Genomic DNA, 8,780 nt, shown 5'->3' on the forward strand with positions numbered 1-8,780 from the left:
TTGTAGTGGCCTATGTACACGATTTCCTCATAGACGTGGATGTGCAGGTCGACGGTTTCTTGCATGGCGAGGTGCTGCGCGGCGAGCGCGGCCTCGAGGTGCACATTCTTCGTCATGACCTCCGGCACCTGCAGGGCCACCAGGGCTTGAAAGAGCTCGTCACCATGGAGGCCGATGAGGGTGGCAGGCAATGAGGAGCCTGGGCGCGTGGGCTGGAGCAGTATGGCAAGGTCGTCCGCGCGCTTCTTGACGGCAGTGAACTTGCGGTTGGAGTTGACCATCATGTCGTCCATGCGAGAGGCGAAGCCGGCGTCGACGAGGGCTACGGTGCCGGCGGTCACTAGCACCATCAGGAAATGCTGCGTAGTGCGGGGCCGTAGGCTGGCACCTTGGATGATTTGGCATAGCCCACTGCCGCTCGCATCCGTCGCCTCCATAGGTGCTTGTGGCTTCTGGTCACTTGGTCTTGGATTAGAGTGAGCAGTGTTGCGGAGAGACTTGGGAGTAGATGGATTTGGAGTGGTGGGGCACCTTTATTATATGAGAGTCCAAACTCTATTGCATTCACATCGTGCTGGCTCTATTCTGCTTCTCCAATTAATTCCCTGTGTATGTAATTGAGGATGCATCATTGACCGTTCAATGTCTCGGGAACCGCTACCCTCTCACTCCTTGGCATTCAAGCACCTATGGACCCGTCGACGACGAGGTGCCTATGGTGACTTCGTAAATTTCAAGATGATAGTGTCGTGTGTGTGTGTGAGTTCATAGGGGTGAGTGTATGCGCGTGTATATGAGCACTTGCGTCTGTACTGTGTCAAAAAAACGTAAATGCGTGTAAAAAAGAGACTAGTCAGTATACTCAATATTGTGCACCTCGGAGAGAAAACGATAAAACTAGTATGTATTTATTTATGGTGCAGCTTCACTCATTTTTCTCCATATGTATTCCGTCTCGGTGTAGTCTAGTCACTTGTTGAAATCTCTAGAAGGGCAAATACTCCTTTCTAGTTTACAGGGTTGTACTAGCAAGTAGTTGTACATACTAGTACAATAGTGGGCTCACATAGCAATTTTGTCTGATGCAAGAGCCTGGCTATATGCGTGCTCCAATGTTCGCAACTGCAACATTCGGTTTGCGCTTGGATCTTCGCCTCTTCGAGAAGACAAACGATGATGTTACTACTACTGCTTCTACAGTGTTGAATCCACTGCTGCATGTCCGTCCACCATGAGCGAGACGAATAGCTTGTTGTAGAAGTACTACTAAGCAAAAGCCTGTCCTCGTTTGCGAGCAACCGCGCGCATGGGCGAGGGAGAAGGCGTGTAGTAGTAAAATCAAGCTTCTCCTCATTGTACGAGTTGACGCGACACATCATAACACTGGCCCCACATGCTTGCCTCTAAACTTGGCTGAAAGACCCGCAGTGTAAAATATATTTGCTGCAACCTCTAACATTTACCCACCACAAATTAATATGTGTGGCCGTATGCATCGTTCTGATGCAGAGGCCGGGGAGTCCCCTCTTTTCAGAAAAAAACAAATTAAAATATATATTCCTGTCTTGACCAGATGAGCGTGCAAACTACAATCACCACGGTGACAGGTAGGACCAGAAGACTATTTTAATTATTTTTTTAAACTTCGAGACGGCCACATAGCATGGAGCCGACCCCAACGATTTTAAGCTTGCATGCACGGTACACGCTATCCTAGACTACTCTACAAATGACACTGCCACACGAGTATCCGGACTGCGCTTGGCTCTTCACCTCTTCGGGAAGTCGAACAATGATGGAGTACTACTGCACTGGAGGAGTACTATAGTATGCTTCTGGCCATCTGACACTGATTGAACTGCTGCATGTCCACCGCGTGCGGGAGGGAGAGCGTGTAGCGAAAGCTTCTCCTAGTCTTGCCAACCACCACGCTCATGGGTGAGGGAGGGACGCTACTGCCTTTGCGTGTATGACAGGTGGGCCCGACAGGTGTGTGGCCAACCTGTCATACAGCCAAAGGCGGGTGTAGTTAAGTCCGCGAGGCAGAGGATAATCAAACTTCTCGTTGATGTCTGAGTTGACGCGACACATCAAAGCACTGCACTCGATATATTTCAATCATTTGCGTTTACCGATGCATTAATTACAATGCATGCATGCATGCCGTGACTCTCCTTTTGATACTCCCTCCATCTCAGTTTACAAGTCCTATGCGTATACCTAGGTTGCCAATTTGATCACCCTAATATAAACTATATAACACAAAAAATATGTCTTTTGAAAATAGAACATCTGAAGTTTATATTGGTATATTTTTTGTAATATATTACTTGTATTAGGTTGGTCAAATTGATGACCTAGGGGTACGAGCACGCCTTGTAAACTGAGAGAGAGGGAGTACTTGTATGTGTTGATTTAATGCACCTTGAAGTAGTATAAAATATGTGACGGCAAAGCTTTGTAATGTGCCGGCCCAAGTCGAGAGATGGTTGTGCACGAGGAGGCGAGATCATGCAGACCGAACAGGACCCGACGATGGAGCTCTCTAAGGTCTCGATGGACCTCACCGTGCTCCACTACCCCTTGTGCCTCCGCCCCTTGAAGCCTCCAGTGTATGAGGTCCGAATACACCTCGTCCGTTCGGCTGTTTGAGCAAGGTGCAGGTTTCTTGATTGATGTGTTGTTCGATTGATTTCTGCAATGCAAGGGAGGGCACCTGGCCTGTGTGGACTGCCGCCTCAAGCGCCCTGGGAACCAGCCGCACTGCCAGAAGTGCGAGCGCCGCGGTGGCTTCAACGTGTGGAACACGGCGGTGGACTCCATCCTTTCGTCGGTGAGGGTGGAGTGCCCGCACGAAGGTTGTGGGCTCTACGTCACTTACCACAAGCTTGCCGATCACCAAAGCGTGTGTCCGCTCGCGCCCTGCAAATGCCACATGCCTGTCTGCGGCTACGAAGGCCCGCCGCCAGAGCTCTACCACCACATTAGCCCCGCGCATCCCATGCCCGTGCACAGGATCCAGTACGGCAAGGTGCTCCAGCTGCAAGTGCCACTGTCAGAGCCACGGCTCTTGCTGTTCGTGGAGGAGGACAGTCGCGTGTTTTTCTTAGTCGGCGGCATGCTCAACATCGGCGCGCCTATCGCCGTGTCGGTCGTCTGCATCAGAGCGGGACGTCCCCACTGCCGCACTACGTGGCCAAGCTGTGGGTGAACGGCCCGCTGGGGGAGCCCAAAGGCATGACCGACGCCATCAAGGTGCAAATGGAGGTGACAAGCAGCAAGGATCCCGGCGACGTCGACGTGCAGGAGCTGACCTTCTTCATAGTTCCACCCAAGCTGCTGGACGGGGCTAAGCTAGTGTCCCTCCACATTCAGATTGACAAGCTCACGTCCTAAATTTTTCTAAAGTGCCTTCTGTTTATCTTAGTAATATGCTAATATAGGGATTACCTCGGTCTACTTTAGCTTAAGAAATGGTGGGTTTTGGTGGCGATGCAGCAATTACTTCGACATCAGATCAGTAATTTCCAACAGTCGAACGGATATTTTGTGTCTGTTGGATATAAAGTTCCTTTGGGTAAGAAGTACTTGTCATCAAAATGGATAAAAGGAGATGTATGTAGACGTATTTTAGTTCTAGATACGTCCCTTTTTATCCATTTTGATGACAAGCACTCCCCCCGTTCCACAATACATGCCTTCCATTTGTCAAAATATAGATGTATCTAGACATGTTTTAGTATATAGGTACATCCATGATAGAGCCAATCGGATGGTTGAGAACACTACAATTCGTAGCTACAGATGCATGTGTGACTCTCAGATGCAGAGGCCAGGGGTCATCGTCCTCCTTTTCGAGAAAAAACAAACGCGTGTGTGAGAGGACGAGTGCGTGTGTGCACCTCTTCTCTTACTGTATAACATACTAAACTCGGAGTATAAGTTTTTGTGGGTGGCACGATGGTGCGTGCGAGAAGTCCCGAGAGATAGGTTTAATGCGTCTGAAAAAAAAGACTAGCCTAGAGCTCGCCACGCGGCTATTCTGGTCGAACGCCCCATTTACCGTAATATATGTATATGACGGTGCCAGTTATTGCACATACACAGCAGTACTCCCTCCTTTCCGGTTTATAGGGTTTAATTCAAAAATCTCACCAACCAAGATGGTGAGTGGGGGAATATTTTTTGTAGTTTTGCAAAAGCACCTAATTAATGCTCTTGTTTTTCTCAAAAAATTATGTTTATCAATGCATTAATTGCAATGCATGCATGCATAAAGTACATGCATTGGTCAATTTTCTCTTATTGCTTGCATGCAATGATTTAATGTACCTTGGAATCTGAACATGTGATGGGGAACAACCAAATTGAGCCTTATAAAATGGAAAAACTAAAATTTTGAAATAAGCCCTATAAACCGGAAAGGATGGAGTAGAAAAAGAACTACTCCATCCGGGAATAGTGCCACACTTCGAAACTAGAACCGTCAAGAAATTTTGAGCTTGCGTCTCGTCACATTCCAAATTACTCCATGCTATATTGAATTGCAAACTTGTTCACACCGATCACAACCTAAACGGTTTCCCACTTAGGAGCGTATTAGTACCATGCTATATTGAATTGCAAACCTATTCACACCGATCACAACCTAAACGGTTTCCCACTTAGGAGCGTATTAGTACTCGGTTATAAATACTAGTATGCCAAGATAACTGCACATTCCTCCTCAACTCCTCATCCACAAAAACAAACAAGTCATTCAGCATCCTTCACTTGCGTATGCCATGGCTAGCGTGAGTTCTGGGTTGAGAGATTGCCACCAGGGAGAGGCGAGCATGGAAGCGGAAGCACGAGAGATAACCCGCCTCGCTGCGAGAGCAGCCGACATGTCCCGCCGCGCGGAAGTAGCAGCACATAGGTCCCACCGCGTCGTTCAAGCAGCACGGAGGTCCCACGCGCCATCGATGCAGCAGACTGGTCCGGCCATGCCGTGGAAGCAGCAGAGATGTCTCGCTGCACCGCGAAGGTAGCAGAGATGTCCCGCCGCACTATGGCGGCCTGGGAAAATTTCTCGCGGGCAGGCGACGACTGTTACAGGCGCATGAATGTGATCTCCTTAGCCAGATGGATCAGATCTCCAGCTGGGCGAGGTTGCAGGACGACATGAAAGCCTCATTTGAACAGGCTATTCGGCGTCATCCGGCAACTAAGGGAGGGCAATGAGAGGCTCCGGGCCGAGCACGACCTGCTGAGGGAGAAGATCGTCTAAAGTGCAGACCAGCAGGAGGAGACCAGTGCCTTCTTGAAGAGGACCGGCGTCATCGTCAAGAAACTTATGGACAAGAATGACATGCTCCGCAACGAGTGCCAAAGGCAGGTGGAGGAATCCGTGGATGTTCTCAAGCAGCGTCTTGAGGACACGAAAGAGCTCATCGCTGCTCGCCGCAGAGACTAGTTCCCGCGGCCTGCAGCAACGCATCAAGAAAGTAGAGATCAGCGAGCCAGATCCTTGTCTTCCTTATTCTTTTGCCCTTGTGTATTTCGGGCGTAGCCGCATGTGGCTTTTTTAATTCTCTTTCTAATTATGTAAGACAATTAATCGTCCTTATATATTCATCAGTCTTGCTATAAGTTGCAGTAGATGCTATATAGGTCAGTCGGATCTTACATCAAGATCCGTGCTTTCAGATTTTCTTTTTTCTCTCGTAAATCTCAGTCGAGTGAGACATAGCCATGCCATTAAACAGACTCTAGGGCGCCATTAATGGAGACCTTGGGAGAGAGGTGGATGGCAGATGGATGTTAAAGGGCTCTCCTCCCGATAAGCACACGTAGGGGTCTGATCGCACGCCTCTCATACTCAAATAGCTACCCTGCACGTCGCCTCCTAGCTAATAAAAAATGGGAACGCGTGGCAGCACGTAAATGGTACTAGTAAGTAGAACGCCCGTGCTTTCAATAATACTTGTGTTTCCGATTGTAACATGACAGCACTTGTTCCAAAATGACATTGTTGATTATTAATGTGTGCGCCTTCGCAAATCAGACTGCAAAATTACCATAGCTTGTTGGTGCCGTGTCATGGCACCAAGCCAAGCTTCATTATTTTCATGCGTGTTTTGGATTTACAGGAATTAAAAAACTAAGTTTCTCAATGTTTCCAACCCAGCCACGACATCCAGAATTTTGAATTTCATTCCCATTTCTTGCATGGAACCTAGAAATTTACCCGAGGACACACATGTGATTTTTCAACCAACTTTGGTGCACTGGAACATGTGCTTGTATTTCAAATTTGAATTATGCACACAAAGGTGACACGTTCCCTCCTAGAACCACGAGCCTTCTTGAGAGAAGCTCCGATTTGCAAGAAGCTTATACCAAAATTTGTTCCTATTTGGCCAATTTTTTTACCACGTCATGGTACTACCATGACATGACACCATGCCAAGTTTCATTATTTTAAAACCAAGTTTATCGATGTTCTCGACCGAGCCACGATGCCCAGATGTTTGAATTTTATTCTCATTTTTTGCATGGGACCTAGAAATTCACCCGAGGACACAAATGTGATTTTTCATCCAACTTTGGTGCACGGGAGCATGTGCTTGTAGTTCAAATTTGAATTATGCACTTTAAATGACCAAAAACTCAATTAATGTGTAAAGAAGGCCAAACGAAGCCGGAATAATTCCAAAATTTAACAGGGCACTCTTGTAGTTCTATGTTGCCTTTGTAAATAAACTCAAGGGGGGCAGCGTATATCGTTTCGCACTCAAAGGTGGCACGTTCCCTCTCAGAACCACGAGCCTTCTTGAGAGAAGATTCGGTTTGCAAGAAGCTTATACCAAAATTTGTTCCTATTCGGCCAATTTTTTTACCACAGCATGGTAGTACCATGACATGACACCCATGCCAAGTTTCATGATTTTCAGATGTGTTTTGGATTTACAAGAATTTTAAAACCAAGTTTCTCAATGTTCTCGGCCAAGCCACGATGCCCAGATGTTTTAATTTTATTCTCATTTCTTGCATGGGACCTAGAAATTCACCCGAGGACACAAATGTGATTTTTCAACCAACTTTGGTGCACGAGAGCATGTGCTTGTAGTTCAAATTTGACTTATGCACAGTAAATGACCAGAAACTCAATTAATGTATAAAAACAACAAAAGAACCCGGAATAATTCCAAAATTTAACAGGGCACTCATGTAGTTCTATGTTGCCTTTGTTAAGAAACTCAAGGGGGGGCAGCGTATATCGTTTCACACTCAAAGGTGGCACATTCCCTCTTAGAACCACGAGCTTCCAAATTGGCCCAATTTTTTACCACAACATGTTAGTGCCATGACATGACACCATGCCAAGTTTCATGATTTCCAGGTGAGTTTTGGATTTACATGAATTTAAAATCTAAGTTTCTTGATGTTCTCGGCTGAGTCATGACGCCTAGATGTCTGAATTTCATTCTCATTTCTTCCATGGGACCTAGAAATTCAACCAAGGAAACACATGTGATTTTGCAACCCACTTTGGTGCACCGAAGCATGTGAATGCAATTCATATTTAGATTATGCACATTAAAAGTCCAGAAACTCAACTAATGTATAAAAAGGCCAAATGAACCCGAAATAATTCCAAAATTTAACAGGGCACTCATATAGTTCTATGTTGCCTCTATAAAGAAAACTAGGGGGAGGCAGCGTATATCATTTCGCACACAAAGGTGACACGTTCCCTCTCAGAACCACGAGGCTTGTTGAAAGAATCTCCGGTTTTGCAAGAAGCTTATACCAAAACTTGTCCCAATTCAGCCAAAAATTATACATATGAAAACAGGGTTTAGATTATCCCGAACATCTCGCTACCTAGACCAATAATGTACTATGATTTGAATTCAACATAAAATGGATACAAATATTTGAATTGGAGAGCGTATGGTACATGTAGTTCATAGTGAAATATGATTACTGCTATATGCATGTTTTTGTTATCAAGATAATATTTAAATTATTGTACAACTTGACAACAATCGTATTCAAATAAGGAAAATTGATTCAAATTTAGTCCATATGGTAGATGACAATATATATGTTCACATGGTGGAGTAAAATGTTCATATATGATGGAAGATCAAAATGTACGACTACATCGATTATAAACCGCAAGGTCACCTAACGATATATTCGAATTCAACATAACTTGGATTCAAAAATTGAAATTCGAGATCCTGGCATTTGTAATCATATAAAAAGGGACATTACTCTTTCTTTGGTGGGAATTGATTTGTTTTTTGTTGTTGCTGAGGGAAGTGCGAATCGATTTGGTACTGTGCAGGGTAATCTTGTTCTCCCGGGTTGTTTTACATTTTTCTTGTATTTTTTCAATGGCATCTATAGCAATATAGTAAAAGGGACATGACTCTCTTGTGTCTTGTATGAATTGTTTTTTTACACATTAAGTTTGTTCTACCGAACAAGGAATCTGCACCTTGTTATCCCAAAATTTTCAAGCTCGAGTATCTTTTGTCTCACCTGCTTTGAAACTCCCGCCTCTTCAACCCGCGCCACACCTTGTTATCCCAAAATTTGGACACGCGCGAGAACTCCCTCCTCATCCGAAATCGGTCCCGCAGCCCAGACACGAGAAATCCCCCTTCTATCCTTCAGCCGGAAATGAAGCTCCACGTCGCGGTGTCAAAGCCAGTGGGGGTACGCTGGTAACTTACCCTACATTTCAGACAAGCGTGTCCCTAAGCTTGGCTCCCCCTCCCCCTTCC

The sequence above is a fragment of the Triticum dicoccoides genome, chromosome 7B (assembly GCF_002162155.2).
Source record: "Triticum dicoccoides isolate Atlit2015 ecotype Zavitan chromosome 7B, WEW_v2.0, whole genome shotgun sequence".
NCBI classification, from domain to species: Eukaryota; Viridiplantae; Streptophyta; class Magnoliopsida; order Poales; family Poaceae; genus Triticum; species Triticum dicoccoides.